Source organism: Pungitius pungitius, chromosome 4, assembly GCF_949316345.1.
Source record: "Pungitius pungitius chromosome 4, fPunPun2.1, whole genome shotgun sequence".
NCBI lineage: Eukaryota > Metazoa > Chordata > Actinopteri > Perciformes > Gasterosteidae > Pungitius > Pungitius pungitius.
The window spans coordinates 13,050,255-13,068,253 of record NC_084903.1 but is presented as its reverse complement, the minus strand read 5'-3'; the positions used below and the strand labels follow the sequence as shown (position 1 = coordinate 13,068,253).

The 17,999-nt window shown below is 38.0% G+C and overlaps 1 protein-coding gene across 2 annotated transcripts in view; it reads right to left on the bottom strand.

Moving 5' to 3' along the window:
- Positions 1 to 17,999, bottom strand: part of rpl13 (ribosomal protein L13) — a 321,135-nt gene that overhangs the window by 273,539 nt on the left and 29,597 nt on the right. The window contains exon 7 of one of the 2 annotated variants that reach the window (XM_062561766.1): positions 10,683 to 10,692. The exons of the other annotated variant lie outside the window; for it this stretch is intronic. The gene's annotated coding sequence lies outside the window, so the exon portion shown is untranslated. Of the gene's footprint in view, positions 1 to 10,682; positions 10,693 to 17,999 lie in introns of those variants that run through there. 2 annotated transcript variants of the gene reach the window in all.

Sequence of the window (17,999 nt, the reverse complement as noted above, 5' to 3'; positions counted from 1 at the left end):
GAATGTTACACGTTAGTCCTACGGTTTATTTGTTTGGTTTGGTTTTGTTTGCTATAGATATTAAGTGAACAGTATTTAATCTCTTTTTATTGACTCATTTTGAAGTTCATTTAATAAACCTTTTTCACTAAAGTAGTCTCTGGCTCCAGAATTTCTGGCTCTTGTGCGTAGAATATCACCGCGTCACACTACTATAACAAAAAGTAATAGTATTTATGCTGCTATTAATACTACAGCTACCACAAATTTTGATACAACTACTATGACTAATAGTATATGTCTGTATGTCAGCAATTTTGAAAAATGTATTTCAGTTTTTCTCAAACATGTTTTTCCAATGGAGTTAACTTAACTTTTTCAACTTTCACATTTTTCTGCTTCACCAATCTTTCAGCTACAGACTCCATTTAAACTGTGTAAAACATTATGAACAGATGTCAATGATTTCATTTTGATTCATTAGTATGTCTTTGTGTGCATCTATTGGTATATTAGTGTGCCTTTCAGCACAACACAAGTTGTAGACACCAAACGTTGTGTATCGCATTTCAGCAGCCTACAGAAAGTTGCTATGCAACAAACAGCATTGGAAACTTGTTAGCCTAGCACCAGAAGTTAGTTGATGATTAGCAAGGAGATCGACATTAATTTGTGCGTCTCGCTCATGACGTCCACCTGAATTGTCCTCTTTGGCTTAAAAGTGCCCTAAATCGGTTGCGAAAGCTCGCATTTCTCAAATCTGCTCATTTGCTCATTTGCGATGTTTCCGGGCTGCTTTTAGGAGAACGCCACCGAGCTAAAAACTGAAATGACAACAAATGGTCGCCCACAATCTAACTGTTATTTTGATCACGTCACTGATATGGAACGCTCCGGTAAATGTGAACAGATAACAAACCCATTATGGCTCAATTCAGTACACCCCGTGTACTCACTCTCAACCAATCAGAACGCTTTGTTGAATTCATTTACTGAATCTGACTTTGAAAGAGTCAGTGCCTCCCCAGCCACCAACCTCAGCGCACGTCACTGTGGCACAGGCATCTGCGGGCAGTCCAGGCCACGCTTTTAAAATAACTGCCGGATTTTCTTGTTTTTAACTATAGGATTTAAAAATGTCAGTTAAATCAAAGATTGTTCTCATGCAGAACAAAAACAATCACAAACACAGTGCTCCCATTGAGAGCTCTCTCAGTCAGATATTATTTGTCATTTTAATGCTCCACACAAATAAGGCAGGATAACTGTTCTGCAGAACCCTTCCACAGTATTGAATGTCAATTAATTAAAACTGCATTTGATTAATAACTGGATGTGGTTAATTACCTAAGCTTTAGAATTATAAGTTGGACACTATATTACCTTTAAAAAGTCTTCACCACCCAGAGTCTTTGTCCTCCCGATGCCTTATTGTGTTTTTTCACATAACAAGTGGTCGGATTTATGATAAATAATTAACTAAAAAAACAAATAAACTCCATGGTCATGTCTTTTGCAGTGACTCTCTGTTTTTGTATTTTTGTACTCCTGACAGAAAAGTGGTCAAACGTTGTCCTCTTTATTACAACAATCCAGAAACAACAGCTGCATCGGCTTCAAACCGTCTGTGCACCTCTCACGCCCTCGTACCCTCATTTGTGCACTTGGTGCAGTGACTCAATCCCACAACCCATCACATTGCAGCAGACAACCATGTCCTCAGACAAAGTGACTTGTGTCCCCACTGCTTCACTCTTTGCTACACTTCAGTCCCCTGTGTGCTGAAGTTCAGAGTCTGATGAAGCCGGCAGAACCGTATCATTTTGAGAGAGCGGGGATACAGTTCTTAAGACACCGAACCGGACACTCACCTCCGACTGTGCCTTTCAATCCTGCCCATGAAGATCAGAAATGGAATTGTTGACCAGGGACAACTGTTACCATGGCAAAGAGACACTGGAAATGTGTTTCAAAAATAGAAATGCTTTATGGAATAAATTATCTATTTGATGAAGACTTTTGCACAAAATAAGCATCCTTTTTGTAACCGATAACGATGTTGTGCTCAGTGAGGCAGTTTCAACATATTGATAAAAATAAACAGCGTGGAATTCAATCTACAGCCATGTGTGCTCCTACTAGTTCAAATGAGGAAATAGATAAGAGACAAAACGGATTGATTACTGTTATCTTAGTACAGAATACCTTTCATTTACCGAACAGTGGAGCAGATGGAAAATAAATCATATTCTAAAATCATGTTTTGACATTAATGTTAGTGAAACTACGGCCAAACTACGGCCAACTTCCAAAAAACAGTAAGTGAGATAATGAATGACTTTGAGTGTGAATGTGGAAGGACACTTGATTTGGAATGAGATAAGAATGTGAGCGATAGAGCTGCCACTGGCCAATGACTGCATGATGAGGCAGAAACCCTAATGATCAGACAACTCATTTAGTCTGGCAGATTGATTCACAGCCACTAGAAATATATGTTTATCCACACACACACACACACACACACACACACACACACACACACACACACACACACACACACACACACACACACAGCACCAAGTCAGATGCTGCTACTATATTGATCAATGTCTGCTTAAAAGTAGATAACTTATATAGTTCCTTTTGTCTTCTTTCTATCAATTAAAGGGTATTAAAGGAGAGTTCCTTAAGTTTTTATAGAACAAATCATAATGTTCTGTGTTTTCAGCCCAAAGCAGCTCAATTATTGAAATATTGTCAAAGGCGTTCAGCAGTTTTTCGCTCCCAAGTGTAACTACAATTTAATATACTATTACTTGTTATAAGGTTTTGTATTTTAGCTGCCAAAACAAACCAGCATATGCTTTTCGGAACATTGTGCATATGCATTTTTGTAGTATCTCAGTCAAAATACATTTAGCATTTCAATGTCCTGACACAGAATATGTGTTATCTTGATGCCACTCCTTTAGACTAAATGTGTGGCAGCGATAGAGCGTCATTCAGACATTTTAAAATGTCAGGCACATCGATACGAGGCACAGCATAGGTGCAGGTCTGTTTTTGCCAGAGGGAGAATAAGAGAGAGAAATGCAGCGATAGATTTTTCGTTGGAAACACATCAATCACACTGCCTTTTAACACTAAGCCATGGACTGAACATCTGCAGAGCAAAACCGCAATAGGAAAGAAGTTGTATGTTAGGTAGATAAATTGCAACCACTCCTCACCTTCATTGCTTTAGCTTCCCAATCTGTTTTGTTATAAACTACAGAGATATTCATGAATAAACTGAGTTTCACATAGATAGGGAGTCAGGATAGTCATTGGTCAAATAACTGTGATTGAATACATATAAGAAATACAACCATTTGTTTCCTTTGAGCTGCGTTTCACATTGAATCTTCTGTTTCCTTGACAAAGTTCTGCTGCAAACTGCTGAATGCAATCCCCAACACTAGAATTTTCTTAAGCTCTCTGATGTTTTTTTTGTTGTATTTCTTTCATCTGAGCAACACATTCAAATATCTCCACTCTCTCCAATCTCCACTGTTTAGACATTTTGTAGATGCTCTTGGGGAAGGACACATGGTTGAAAGAAATTGAAATTCAATCATTTTAAAATATTTGCTCGAAAACCATTGAACGTCACGGTTGTACAGAGCTGATGTGACTAAAGGATTTATAGAACAAATAAACACCATATGCGTTCAAGTAGAGCATATCTCCATTGTCATTTCAATTAAACAAACAAACACATTCTCATGCTCATAAGGATTATAACAACACAACACATTTTGGTCTCCATAAAACTTTCTACTGGAAAGTTTTATTATTCAAAGCAGCTTGCTGGATGTTCAGGCCCGTGATCTTTCTGACCGCGGTGATACCTCGTCCCAGCTGGCTTCTGCCTTGACGCTGCGGCTCTTCCTTGACCCCAAACAACTCGGCTGTCAAATGTGCAAAGATAGATCATTACTAAACAGGACAGCATAGTTGAATAGCAATTTCTGCCACATATCCAGGGAAAGAAGACAAGTACACATCACGCCATCTTTACTTGTAAGTGTCAATCTAATTATTTTTATCTCACTACATAATCATCTCTGTCAGAGGTATTTTGTTATGTTTTACAATATGAATCTTCTAGACCATGGAGCATAAAACATGGACTCCATTTGTGACTTACATTGATTTTATTTATTCAACAGAGCCATTATCCATTTCACAAGACAATATAGCACAAAACCAATTTGCCGGGCCATGGAACTTGTTTTCTCTTTTGTTTAATTACCACTAAGCAGTAATGTGGAAATTGTGTTTTACACATGCTGTGGAGTAATTGATTGTTCAAGAGCGTATGACAACGATACAATGTATAAAATATTGACCGAAAAGATTATTATAAGAGTTTAAAAATCCACACTCTCAACACAAATGTTAAAGGCATATTTCAATGAATCATTTTAATAATAAAACAAGCAATGTTGGTCTCACAACAAAAATATTTTAGTTGATTAGCTTTTTTCCAATATGGATTTAATACAGGAACGACAGTATCTATTTCATGATCCTGTTAATATACTACTGTGTTTCAAAAAATGTCATACACTGATCTGTTGAACAATGTAATTTCCTGGCTGCAGCTCAGGAAATGAAATAATAAACAGAGCACGACCCACAATGTCTCACATAATGGAGCTGATTAATGCTCGCCACGTCCACAACCTGGCAGCTTTTCTTTGACAGCTCAGACCCCTGAGGACGCCTGCTCTGTGTGACCTCAGGTGGATGACAAAGCCTGCAGCAACCAGAGACTTCCAGCACAGGCATCAGTTTCCAGACTTTTTACTGGCACTAGTTGGACCAGGAGGTTAAATATGTCTGATGCACTTTACTTACTTAAGCTGTCAAACACGCACGCTAACTCCTAATGCAGTGCATGCCGTTTTTTTTTCAACTTTGTTGTTTGTGTTGGACTTCAGATTTGTACTCACATTTGGTTTGCATCCAAACAGCCCAATACAAACAACAAGAACAAATACATGTATCTCTATCAGATGGTCTGTTTAGCACAGAATACATGTGGTATTTAAATCCAACACAGCGCTGCCTGTTCGTCCACTAAAAGCAATAACTGATCTGCCAAGTGTTCAATGAAGCTGGGGAACAGTGATAGCAGAGAGAAAGGGGAAAAGGCCAATTGGGCTTGCTCCACATTTGATCCACATTAGAACACAGGACCTGTGGAGAATCAATGGCATTGATCACAGCATTGTTGCACAGACCGGGGTGACAGGCGGAATCAAGAACTAGACCAATATGCCAGAAAACACAGCTCAATTGGCTCTGTAAAAGTTGACTTTCCAAAGATAGATAGAGGAGGCAGCCATATATATCGCTGTGAACCAAACACCTTTAAAATTAAGTGGAGCACTTGTGAATTCTGTGGTAGGTATAACCATTAGAAGAAAGCTGCCATGGTTCATTTTGTTTGTTAAAGAATTTGCTGAGCATTACGTTTATGACAGGATTTTCAATCTCAACTATTCCCACCTTTAAGCGTTTTTTAGCCAATGGACAATTAGTCTACAAATCATGTATTTGATGTCGCACTTGTCATTAAAACCTTTTTCTTTTTGCTCGATTCACACAAAGTACCTCATCAGGCTCTGGAAATTTGAATAAATAACAGCAGGAAAATGAAGAAAGTCAAGGTAGGTTTCATTTATCCGTGCAGTCTGTCAGGGAATACGTACTGAGGCACAGAGCACAGTTTTTTTCAATTGCTGAGAAGCATTGTTTAATACTCAAACCACATTTTCAAAACATTCAGCGACTCACACGTGTATACAAACTTAAGTGAATAATATTTCATTGCTTTCAGACAAAATACATTCAATCACCACATTTTTCAAAATCCACAAATACTTTTGTCATTCATATTACACAAACAGCAAAACACTGTGTATTTGCAGGATATTTTTCATTTGCTAACACTAACGCTTTCAAAACTGATAAAACCATTCAAATCAGAATGAAATTTCTGCAGTAATTATCTTTAAATATAGATAATAGTCTTAGGAGTAAATCAAAGAATTATTAATCCAAGCTAAATGCACTTTCAGCTCAAAGCCGACCCAGGTGTCCTGCTTTAGTCTCATCACCATGTTTCAGTAAAAGGTGAAGCTTGGAACTGATTTTGTTTGAAAATATGAATCACAGAGGAAGGGTCGGTTTGGCGAAGAGGAGTGATATGAGGGAGAGTGTGTGGAGGACAAAGGAGAGGAAGACCGAGAGCGGGGATATCTGATGAAATACAGTAAATGTTGTGAACATGGTCTCACTTTGAGAGGCCGGTCTGAGGCAAACAAATAATTTCAGATTCATTCTTATTACACAAGTATGCTTTAGTACATTCAATAGATTACGTAAAAATGGTTTATTCTGTAATGAAATAATGTTTGTGTGAAAATTCATTCAAACTTTCAATAAAAGTTCATAATTGAGGTAATGCTCCCTGTTGCTAGTGTTTTCAAGGTCAGTGTGTTATGAGTGAAATGCACGTTTGCGGATGTTTCCAGTGATCGGTGGAACAAGCTTATTTTGATCCATGAAGTGTTTTGTTGGTCTGAGTGAGTTTTGTAGGTTTTATTAACTGTTTGGCCAAAATGAATCTTGGTAATGCAGACTGTGTGAAGAGTTTTGAAAGTATGGTTTCAGTATTGAACAATGCTTCTTAGCAATTGAAAAAAGTGTAATCCAGGAAGTGTAAAACTGCAGAAATCTCCAACCTATTCAGCAATACAGTTGTCTGAATAGTTCACTTTTTCTTCGTCATCTCCAAGCTTACTGAGATAAGAAAGAATGCCATCTACCTTGTTTTAATCGATTACCAAGATTAAGACGAAATATTAATTATAAATCAATTAAACACAGGCAAGTGACTGTGACTGAAGGCATTAGAGTGCAAGTCGCAGTATTTATGCAGCTGACAAAGACCTGCAGCAAGCACAACGCACAGGGGAAGCCTCTGTGACTAAATGTCTGAGATCCTCTTCTTCTGTCTACCAAAAATAGCACAATTTAGCAAGCGGGACAAACCTCAACCAAGCGTCTTTCTGCCTTTCCCATAAATACTGTACCCACTGCTCCTGTTCCTCCCTCACATTCGGCACGTCTCCTTCCATCCTGTTATACTCATCCTCTCGAAACCTCCACAACCCCCTCGGCAAAGCGGAAGGAGCTAATGATGGGTGTTGAAGAGCCATGCACCCCCATGCCAAAACAAAGCTGAATTCTATCATCTCATGAACCTACATGCGTGTTAACACATTGGAAACAGCCCGAATTGATAAAGAAAGCTGAACATACAATGAGCGGTTGATTGTTAACTAATCTGATAAAAACACACACGCTGAAGAGGGGGGATCAAAATGAATCTCCACCAGGTGTGCAACAACAGATCTGTGGAGCTTTAACTCACTGCCAATAACACAAATCAGCTAACTCACTCTGACCGTTTGTCTCTGTTGCCCAACTCTTCTTTAAACGGATTGTGGGGTTTTATGTGTCCGTGTGTGTGTGTTTGACTTGTGTGTAGAACAGAGCGAAACATGGTGCACTGTCACGTAGGGGCAATTAGGGCACATTAACGCTTATTGCATCCACATCACAGTGGGTATAAAGAAATTGCGTATTCTTGCCTCTAGATGAATCTATAATTAAAATAGGACTTGGACCGCTTAACACCCATTTGGTTATGAAAAAAAAAACGGAGTCAGTATCAACATGACTATGGTGTACTAATGAAGGGACAATGGCATTAACTCACAACAGACAGTCAGTCCCAGAAGAAGCTTCAACTTTGTCCACACTGGGCAAAATAGACATTATCAAGCCCCTATGGGACTGTTTCTGAGCAGATCATTTATGACTGTTAGCATTATACATAACTATTGTTGCAGAAAAGGGGTCACTTCAGTCAAAGTGGCTCGGTCTATGACATGCTTTGGAGATTACAAACAGGAACCTCATCCCAGACATTACCACAGCGATATTATTAGAGGGTAATAAAAATAACGTGCAGTTCCGATATCTAACCTCCTTTTATTTATAATGTAACAAAGCAACTATTGTCCAGGTTTCTGTATCATAAGGTTCCACAACTGAATCATGATGAAAAAACCTATATTGCCTACATAGTTTCAGCCGATGACACCACACGATACAGGAGTCTGACCTTATGACTACATTAGATGAGTTTGAACTGCCACGGCTGTCCAACTGGCTTCATAGGCAATATCTTTATAATGTTATGGGCCCCTCGGTAGTTCAGCCTTGATCGATTCAGTCTTTAAAAAATGTTGATGGTTATTGCCCCTATTCAGAGGCTTTTGAGCATCATTTCAGACGGTGACACAATAAGTGCTACAACATTATTTCTTCTAAAATCTTGTTTCTTTCATCATCTTTTTTGTGTCAGTAACTACTGTCAACTTCTGTGATTGAGTGAGGAACGGTGATCAATCAATCATGTTGTGACTGCACACACAAATAGTGACAGAAGTACCTATCCACTTTGTCAGTTCTGATAGATGGCACCTCTCATGAGGCAGATACTATCGGTGGCCATTCTAGGAAAATGTCTTGTGTTGAAGTTCCCCTCACACATTGATCAGGGACGTCAAGGGAAAGATGTTAGCAATGCAGTATTCCCTCGCAACAAATGTGCTTGGTGAGCACAAACTGCTCTGTACTGTGGAGAGCACAAAGTATGTGACTGCACAACTTCCATGGTAATGTCAGCTATGGTAGGACCATGTTGTGCGATTACGACATGGACTCACAAGCTGAACACAATATATGCGTTTTAATCAATATGGAAAACCCATTAAACTCTTACTTACATTCCACACCCACAAATATGGCAAAATGCATTATGAGGTTTTACTTATTACTTGCAGTCAGAAAGTTGAGTTTTGACACTTCTCACCATATTGGGAACTGCACTCAGTGCACTACAATAAGTTAAATACCACTGACTCTTTTTGATGTATAACATAGATTTTATGGTTTGTCTGACTTTTTACATTTTGACCATGTTGTCCTTCATAATAACCTTCAAAAGATATAGTTGATTAACACTTATCACAGGCAAGGGTCACTTACCACCTCCCTCTTTCACATAACCGGTAATTGTCAACATGTAATGGTCAATTGCAACTGAAAACATCAATTCAACACTCCAATGATGCAGGCCATGGGGACCCATATAGTGTATGTATATTCAGGGTTGGTTAAATAAAATGACTTGTCAATAACCATGTCAAAGTGAGAAACCCTGGCCACTTCTCTTCAGGGCCTGAATGAGGAAATATGCGTCTCTGTTTTCTGAGCTTTAATCTTGGGTTTCTGCCTGTGTGTGCCAAAGATTTGATTCCTTTTTATAGCACTAGTTGGCCTCATTGTCAAGTGGCTTGATGGTTATTTATTTTAAACACGGTAACAAAGAAGATATTTTGATTAAACACATTAATTTCTACCAAGGCTAATAATGACAAATATTCTCCAACTCACGGCTTTAGATTCTTCTCATCATTACTCATAATTGACATTAACAGTATCTCAGCTCGGAGCCACTACTATAGCTCACTTTTATGTTTTACAATATCTCGGGGGAAAAAAAACAACTATTCAACGTAGAAAAATACACTTTCGGTTGACAGGATCGAATGATAAAGCGGGTTGTACATTGCTACATAGCAAATGCATTCTAAGTGAAAAAGGACCCGTTTTGAAAGGGAAATCGAATATCGTTACCTTTCAGAAAACAGGTACTGATAGATATATCACTATCTGCTTCATTGTAGTTAGTGCCTTTATTTTGTTGGCTTGGCAATAGATTTCGGCAGGCTGAGCACAAGAGAAAATTAAGTCCATTTATCTCCTGCAGAGACAGCGGGCCACTGGAGGCTGTACATTTGTGCCTCTCTTTGTTGGCTTATTAAAAACCAAAGAGACTGAGTTGCAACACATTTGATTTTTTTATTTGTTAATTTATCTTACTGGTAAAAGTTAACAAAGCTGTGCCATTGTTAAAACACAAATCAAACAAATCAATATTTACCAATAAAACTGGCTAAAAAAGAAAAGTTGGGGTAAAGCGAAAGTGTAATTCAGATGTCTCTTTAAGAGATACTTGCGGTTTTCATTAAGTGGATTGACTGAAAGAGAGCAAGGACTGGGCTGTGATCACAGGTTCTTGAGGCACCTCCATGCTCCTGCAGGTTACATCACTATCGATTTAGCTGTCCAACAACACCCATTGAAATCATCACAAGCAGGAGGTTACACTGATTACAAAAAAACAGAACGCCAGCGGAAGGCATTGTTGTCCCCCAAAATACATCACCCATCAATAAATAGCTATCCCAGGGATTTAGGAAGAAAACATGTACACTGATGCAATATTAGGGAAGGTTTTAAGATCTTAAATGGCATCAATTAACACGAAGACTGAAAAATCCAATTCAAACACATCTTGAGGTTATTGTGGGATTCTTCTGATGAGTATAATTAAAAGAAGAAAACCTCTTCAATTTACTGGTCGAGCTTTGTTGTACTAATTGTGAAGTAAATTGTATAAATATCGATGGTTATCTCATTTTAGTTAAATTCTATAATGTGCACTGCATTTGACCTGTAGTGAGGGTAAACCCATCTCCGTACCACTTTCTTTCATTGGACCTGAGACTGGGGACATTTAACCAGCTGAACGATTTATTTATCTTTAGTGAAGCTGTAAATGTCTGAACAAGAGTTCACGCTGTTAAACTAACCTTGAGCCCGACCGACCCGGCATGTTTCCAGTCTGTGGAGTAGTTATAACGAGTGTGGATGCAAGATGGTCTATGTATAGCATGCGTTCTTCAACTCTCATAATCTGTAAACCAAAAGTAAGCTGTCCAAACCAAGTCGAAAAGCACTGTTAACCATAAAGTAGTACAACATAACTATTGTAAAGATCAACGGTTGCAAGCAATATACAGTATACATACCAGTGTTAATTCACTTGCATGTTTTTCCATGGGATCTTATTGCTATATTACCTATTTATATTACCTATAAATTTCGATTGCATAGGTAACAATAAAAATCGTATTTTTGTATTTTATTGCTGTTATATTTACTCTGGAATAGAAATGGATTTACCTTCAATGCATGCGTACATCTCTTAACCAAATAATACCTTGAAAATGGAGGGACTCCTGAACTGTTTTTTCAATGTTGCAAAGTGCAATTTGGACACAAAAATCCATCAAAATAATTTATTTTGCTTAATAAGAGGTTGCATACAAATTTACAGTTTTAACTTAAAACTTATTCATGACAGTTTAACTGCACCACCGACTCACTCTTCCTTTAGATGAACCTCAGTCATGGTGAAAATATGCACTCCTGCACAATCTTAAAGGCAACTGTTATTATTAGCACATTATTGTACACAAGCCCATCCAACTTAGTTAACACATAATTGCTGTCATCATCGCGGATAAATCAGCGAGCTCCCTCTAAAGACTCATTGCTCCCTTCATCTTGCTTTATCCACATCCTCTAGCAACCCCATAGCAGCCATTGTATAACACACAGATATTAAACTCCAACATAAAAAATGTCTTTTTTTATGGAGTGTATGAATTATCCTTGTAACCTATGCGAGCAATGGGACAATCTCACGAGGGAAGCGTCAATTGGCCTTCTCTGCTTATCATATATTATGATTTCATTGAGATTGCAGTTCTGCTTCACTTTGGATGACATCATTGTCCATAGAAGTTGTTCTCAACATGTAGATTACCAACAAAACAAAAATCTAATCTAGTGCAGTGCGCTAAATAGTTCACAGTAGTTTCCTCTGTTGTGTCTCCAAAAAATATTTTTAATCTGTTTATTTGCTCAGCACAAAAATGAAACCAAACACAGTCAGCAACTTGATGCTGAACATAGTGGAGATTTAGCTGTGAAAGAGCCATATACCCTTATTATAATATTTACAGCTTTTTTATTTAATTGCAGACGCCTGCATCCTGAACAATATAAACACACTATACAGACATGTATATGGATCCATACATTTATATTTAAATATATACATACATACAGTACAAGTCAAAAGTTTGAACATGTCACACCCGTATGTCAAGTTGGTTTTGTGTCCTGTCTCCACGTTTGTCTTGCATGACTTCCTGTTTTACTTTGAAGGTTTACTCTCCTCTCGTTTCAGGTCTCTTGCCCTTCCTGATGTGTCCACCTGTTCCCCCTTTTCCCATGTGTTCATATAGTCTGCGTCTCCCTTTGTCTTGTGCCAGTGTGTCGTCCCACCAGCCACGTGACCACGTGCCATAGCCACAGTTTGTCTTGCCCTTCTTGTCTTAGTTAGTTTTTTGTTGTAGTTTCGAGAGTTGTTGCCGTTTTGTTTTCACACCTTACGGTTGGCGTTTTCCTCCCTTTTGGAGCGCCTTTAGTTGTTATCCCTGTTCATTAAACTGCCGTCCTACCTACCTGCTCTGAGTCTGAGTCCTGCCTCCCGATCAGGCCTGACAGAACACACCTTTCCATCCGCTTCAATAAGAAGGTGTGTCCAGACCTTTGACTGGTAGTGTAAATACATACTACATTTGTGTAATATAAACATGTTTGCTCAGTGCCACGACTGTTGTCACAATCTGACATTTCTAAACTTATACAATTATCACTCAATTGTGTGATTGGTGAATTAACTTCATGTGAGATCAGATTCAAACACTGTTTCAGTGTGATTTTTCACTGCAAAGTTATGTATTTCATTGGGCAGTTATGAAAGGAGGTTCACAAAACAGCAAATGAGCAGTCAAGAGCAGTCCAGCTGGCTAACAAGACCCTCTGAAGCCTAATTAGATAACTATTTCTGTGGGTTTTTCAGAGACACAGGACACTGGGACTGAAGTGAACGTCATGGCGAGTCCTGAAGTCTGAGAAGCTTGTTAATTCTTCCACAGTAGTCCCACTTCCAGCAGAGAGTATTACTGTCATTTTCATAGTGACCTTCCTTGTTAAACTAATTATTGCTACATGTAGAAAAGTGTGCTCCACTTGAAACTTGTCTGGATTACACAGCTACATTAAATGAAAAAGGGCATAGTGATACATGTATACTGATATTGGAAGCACTAAACTAGGATGGCAAACATCGTAAGTATACCCGTTAAAAGTGTGTTGTTGTGCTAACACTAATGTTAGCATTTACAGCCTCACATAGCTGCTAGCATGGCCTAAAACTCTCAAGCCTTGGTTTAATCCTCCACTACCATGTTAAAGAAATGTGTTGTGGCAACACTCAAAATGAATTCTGAAAGTTAGTTCTTTTTTTTCTTCTCTCAAGCAGCGAAAATTATTATGTTGAATACAAAGATGACTGTGAATATTGAAATGTGTGTGTGTCAGATTAGAGAAAGGATATCAATAAAGGAATGCATGAGGGAACTATAAACTACAGTCCCGTCTGTTGAGCTGTGTCTGCTCTTCTTCTTTAGCATTGTGTGTGCGTGAGTTTTGATTAGATGACTCATCTTTCAATAGAATAGCTTCAAGCTTTCTGAATGCAAATAACACAATAATATAATAACAATAACAATAATATAATGGCCGCATTGTATAGCAAGTCTTCCTCATTGTAATGTGCTGCATTACAGCTTTTTGCTAGCCAAAAGTAGACAGCAAAGTATCTTCTCTTTTTATTTCAATTCCCTTCTATATGTCAAATGCACTCTGCAAGTGGGGCTTGTTGCAAAAACCTTGTTTATGGTTTCTCAACCTTCCTCTTAGAAGTGTTTGGGTGTACATATATATATATATATCTATATATACATATAGATATAGACAGGGTTCGAAATGACTTAGGACTCTTGGGGGGTCCCCTAAAATGTAACTATAAAAAATACTGAATACTTGCTACACTATATACTGCAGGCAAAATGTTATTGACATATTTTGAAAGTGGGATAAGGGTCTTGGGATGTTTTTCATGGTTTAAAATTATCAGCTAAATCCGCACAGTACAACCTGTCACTGCCATGGCTCACAGCGTAGAGCAGTGGGCTCGTTGGCTTTAGGATGTTTTGGACCCACGGGGTTCGAATCCCGAACTTTCCGATCTTTTTTTAAATATATTTTCTTGAATAAATATTTTCATACGTGGTTGTGATGTAGTGCTCACTTATACAATCGTGAACGCTGCAATGGATTTGTGATGCGTTTTGTAGATTTTCAGCAATATGTTTGTGAATGTGCTGCTGTGAGCTGGCAGGTTGTTTGGCTTCATACACGTACAGCAAGAAACGTTGACAAATGCACTCTTATAATCATGACGTTATACTGGGTATCTAAGTTAGTTAATGCAACTTTTGATATAGGAACACCAACTCCAAATATTTTACTATAATAAGCAATTATTATGGAGATATAAACATAATCGAAGCACTTACAGCATTTTCATGAGGGATTTCACTCTTTGTGAGGCTTCGTTTTTGCCGCGTTCAACAATAACCTACGTGTGTGCGCCATAGACCACAACAACAATCTGTGATGCTATTGGCTGCCCCGGTTGCTGCCCAATCGCGCTAGGAAATAAATTAATTATTGTTATGAATATAAAACGTCGCTAAAGACCTTTTCACAATCATTTTTAATGTTAAAAATATTTGTCGGGGACCCCCCAAAATCTAAAAATAATTTCTTATAGGGGGTCCCTAATGACTTATAGGGGGTCCGGGACACACCCAGACCCCCCTCATTTTGAACCCTGGATATAGATATGTATGTGCTGTACAGTAAATGTACAAAGTAATTGGGAGATAGACAACATGTTAGAGACAGCATCAGAAGAGCTAGCTGGAAGCATTTCAAAGGTATGTGCTTTTCCCCCAGGGGAAGGAGGAGACAGCTAATTACTACTGAGCTTTCCCATTTTCCGTCTCTTATTAGTCATTTCCTCATTACAGGCAGGCAATAGGCAACGAGCCAATGAAAATAAAACCAATGAATCCTCTGTCTTCCCGTTTACAGTGCTCCAAGCTACAGTGCTCCAAGCATGTTAAGGAAGCCCAGCTGTGTTTAAAGGTATTAAAGGTAATATGATAACATGGAAGCAATAAGCTGATTTCAATAAACAAAAGCACCTTGTTCCTGTGTGCAATTCTGCTTTTGATTTAATTGCAAGTCAATGTTAATGGTGAGTGTTTTTTAATTGTGGCCATAAATCAGTCGGTTGGGCACAAATGGGATTATTGTGGAATGAGAAAGAGGAAGAGTCGATGTTTTACATGACGCTCACCTGAGGCTCGTAGCCCCGCTAGATAGATTTTCAGTGGTCTTGCAAAAGATAGTAGCCATCAAAATCTTAAAAGCTTTCTTAAAAGCTATTTTCTTTAAATAATGTGCGAATGGCCTCCTCATAGAGACCTCAACACATCCTGGATCTTTGTCCCTGAATCTGATGAAATGAAGGTTCTATTTCTCCCCACAAGTAGGTGTAACCATGGAAACAACCGTTATTCAGCGCTCTCAACAATAGCAGTTAAATGAAAAGAGCTGTCTGAATTAAAGAGTAGGCTCAGACCCTCTTCCCATGACATGAGTAGTCCAAGCATCTGTAGCAAAACTAAACAGGGCAGATGCACATTTATATGAGATATCTCGGAAATTTCCATTCATCTCTCCAAGGTGAGCGATGAGAAAATATCAAATCACGAGTAAAAATAATCATAAGAGACTGGATGACAAAAGCAGACAGATGTAATGTACCATTTATGACCCCCCACCAAATCCAAACATAAGTTAACATAGCAATAAATAATAAAGACAGTTTCACTTAAATTATTTGAGATTTATTTACTTAAATGCAAGCATAAAGTACAAGAACAGCGGTTTGTGTAGGCTTGCAACAAAGCATAAGACCCAAAGGAATGACAACAGCACAGCTTAACAATAAAAGTAACCATGCAACAGATCCCTTTTTACCTCATTTAAATCAAATATTCAATATTGATGCATCGTTTGCTTCCTTCCCACGAGGCCTGCATTTATACCGGTTGCATATAATGGTTATGGGCTGTAAACCTTGTCGGGATTAGTAGTAAATGGGTGAAATATTATGAGATATTAGAAATACACGAGTGTGGTGTAAAACCTATGACTTTTGGTATTATGGTAATTTTGTCGGACAATATTGCCATTGCAGATAAGAGAAAAAAAGAAGCTCAGTTAATTCTTCCCATCTTTTTTTTAATCTGCACTGCAAGATGGCTGGATGGTCTTCTGCTCTCGCTGCCGTTGCACCACTGTGTTCCAAACAACGGCCTCTCATTAAAACATGTTTTTTTTTCTCCTTTTTCTAAGTAAATATAACACCCAATTGCTGTGCACAGGTCCAGCTATCTCTCAAACACAATGCTGCGTTGAATACTTCATACATGATTGATTGCATTGAAACTTGTCATTATGAGAGGGTAACTGTATAAATCACATCTCAAACAATAAAAGTACAGGGTAATGAACCATTTAAGCTGGTGCAGCTTGTAACTTCATGCAAATTAGCAGGAAATCTGCAATTCCTTTCTTATTTAATCAGAATCTATATCTGGTTAAAATATTTCAATTTTTTGACTAAGTCTTTTAAAAACCAAGAATCCTTAGATGTTTGAATACAAAAAATAATTCTCGCCATACAGAAACAAGGCCCCTCAATAAATAACCTTGTCACTTATAACTCCAACCTGCGACTCATCTTGAGACCAAATTCCCTTCAGAATTATTCACATTAAAGTGAGTACGGCTACAAATGCTCAATGTGTGATCTTCAGAGGAGTTCAGAGAGCAGCCAACAGCAGAGCTGGCTGTGCTTAGGTGCATTCATGAGAAGTCAATAGTCTACATCTGGGGAGGGCTGTTGAAGCGCTAGAGGACTAATCAAAGTCAGATTAATATATGTCGCTTTTGGTTGGATATGTGTATGTTAGAGTAGCTGTCAAGAGTAGATATCCTCCTGATGAATTCAATGGATTTAATGGCCTCTTGAATTAGTAGGCCTTCAGCCTTATTCAGAGCACAAATACATTATATCAGAAAAAGAGCCCAAAGCAAATACACACAGCATAGAGGCGTTACTAGAAGAGGCAAAGGATTGACCAATAGCAAACCAACGACTATTGGAGTTATTACCGCATTGTGAACTGTAATTAATGAAACCCATAACTACCAATTTGTTAGCTTTCTTCACAAAATCTTCTGTTTTAAGCAATATAGTATGCCTTCTTTGGATCTAAAAAAGTCAAATCTGACTTATTTAAATATATTATATTCCATATGTAGTCTGAAGCCAAGGGACAGGTCAGAAAAATGTCTATTTCAGTAATACATTTTTTAAGCTCTGATAGACTTTGTGGGGTTTATATTTTATTCTTATCTCCAAAATGTTGCTCTTATAAGTTCTTTATAAGAAAGTGTTGAGTCATCTACTTTTGGGGGACATATTTTGGAAATAATCCCCTGATAAAGTTGAGAAAGCATTTCAAGGTAAGTGACAGTTATACATTTTTGAATATGATGAATATTTTAACGCTCAATATAAAAGCATTTGAATGCAGTCGCTCAATTAAACAGTGATCCTACCAGGCAAGAGAAGTTTGTTTTGTAAATGTACATTGATGATAAAGCACAAAGCCCTTGACTCTAATGATATGCTGGGAACATCTTCACCGCTGATTTTTCATTTTTGTAATATTCTGATAATAAAATGTTTTATAGGAGTCATTGATCACTTAGTGTTGTCATTGGTTTTAAAATGTGGCCATAAATCCTTTATGAAACACTGAGAAGAATTGTATTGCATATAAAAAGCAGCTGAAGGGAAGGAATGATGAAACACACTGCAGAAACGTAAAGAATGCTACCTGTGTCGGCTGGCTCAGGGATGACAA